The sequence below is a fragment of the Eulemur rufifrons genome, chromosome 15 (genome assembly GCF_041146395.1).
Source record: "Eulemur rufifrons isolate Redbay chromosome 15, OSU_ERuf_1, whole genome shotgun sequence".
Classification (NCBI taxonomy): Eukaryota; Metazoa; Chordata; class Mammalia; order Primates; family Lemuridae; genus Eulemur; species Eulemur rufifrons.
Genome location: NC_090997.1, coordinates 6,912,739 through 6,914,595, shown reverse-complemented (window position 1 = coordinate 6,914,595; position 1,857 = coordinate 6,912,739). Strand labels below are relative to the sequence as shown.

Genomic DNA, 1,857 nt, shown 5'->3' with positions numbered 1-1,857 from the left:
GGTCTCCTGCCACCTCCCACCCACCAGCCCCTGCCCACGCAGCAAGCGGGTCCACACCAGCGCCCTCTGACGAGGACACAGCAGGAAAAGTCCCAGAAAGATCTAGCGGGTGCCAGCCATAAACGTAGAAGCCCAGAGACGACTGCAGAAGCCTCAAGGGCTTCAAACTAAACAGATGGGTCCAAAATCCAGCCACGTAACCCCTTTGCTCACCAGTTTCCTCATACTGTCTCTTACAGAATGATATTAAGTTCTGTAATAGAAATATAATCAAGGCCAGGTGTGGTGGCTCACGCCTGTAATCCTAGCACTCTGGGAGGCCGAGGCAGGAGGATCGCTCGAGGTCAGGAGTTCGAGACCAGCCTGAGCAAGAGTAAGACCCCGTCTCTACCAAAAATAGAAAGAAATGATTTGGACAGCTAAAAATACATATAGAAAAAAAAAAATTAGCTGGGATGGTGGCACATGCCTGTAGTCCCAGCTACTCGGGAGGCTGAGGCAGGAGGATTGCTTGAGCCCAGGAGTTTGAGGTTGCTGTGAGCTAGGCTGACGCCACGGCACTGTAGCCCAGGCAACAGAGCCAGACTCTGTCTCATAAAAAAAAAAAAAAAAGAAAAGAAAAGAAATATAATCAAGGTATATGTTTATCCAATAGAAATATAACGTGATTACGAACGTAATTTGGGGGTATTTGACACTTTTCATGTTGGAATAATTTTAGATTTATAGAAAAGTTGCAAAGACAGTATAGTAAGTTCCAGTAAACCCTTCACCCACTTCTCCTAAGGTTAACATCTTGCATAACCAAGGTACATTTGCCAAAACTAAGAAATTAATATTGGCACAATACTATTAACTAAATTACAGACGTTTTTTAGAGTTTACCAGATTTCCTAACACATATGGGACTTAAATTTTTCTATTAGCCACATTTAAAAAAGTAAAAAAAAAAAAAAAACAGATAAAATTAATTTTAATAAATGTTTTATTTAACCCAATATACCCAAAATATTGTCATGTCAGCATTAATATAAATATTATGAATGAGATATTTTGTATTCTCTTTTTTATGCTAAATCTTTGAAATTGCTGTGGATTTTACACTTACAGCACATCGCAATTTGAACACTAAATTTTTACTGGACGGACTTGATCTGCAGTTATGCTTCCACAAAATTCATAGTTGAAACAGTAGATTCACATACCCAAGTTGTTCCAAACATACTTAAAAAGTTTCCTAAGCTTTGAGCAGTGGCAGTATTGTAGCCAATGAGGTTTATCCAAGGCGAGATTATTGCTAATTAAAAACTTTTCCCAATACCCCGCCATGACGACTTGCAATATAGTTGGCATTGGCAATTTTTGACGGTCCCTATGGGGACTGAATAAAAAAAAAAAAAAAAAAAAAAAGTTTTCTGAGTATCAGTTTTTAAATTTAAAATAAAATTAAATAAACAATTTAGTTCCTCAGTTGCCCTAGCCACTTTTCAAGTGCTCGATAGTCACATATGGTTAGTGGCTACCATATTGGACAAGGAAGGTTTAAAAGATTAAATGAGATAACATATGAGGGACAGTGAGTAGCACACAGTAGGTGCTCAATATATGGTATCTATTGTTATTATTGAAGCCTAGAGTTGCTTCTGGTGAAATCCAATTTCTCGTCATCTTATCCAGACTTCTGTGCCCACCCACTGCCGGGCGTAATGGAAGGACACAGAGAAAAGTCTCAGTCAGGGAAGAGAAAAAAAGGAGGAGGGGCGAGACGTGGGGACCTCACACGTCTGTGGCCCTCCGTGGGCTGGGCTCCCAGTGCCCCAGCACCTTTGCCCACCTTCACTTGGGGCTGCAGACAGT

General features: G+C 40.6%; 1 non-coding gene across 1 annotated transcript; it reads left to right on the top strand.

Moving 5' to 3' along the window:
- The first annotated feature begins 1,240 nt into the window (after nt 1-1,240).
- On the top strand, nt 1,241-1,381 carry LOC138396081 (U4 spliceosomal RNA). Its single transcript, XR_011235568.1, has one exon. It is a non-coding gene; the product is annotated as a U4 spliceosomal RNA (small nuclear RNA).
- Nucleotides 1,382-1,857: the final 476 nt, after the last annotated feature.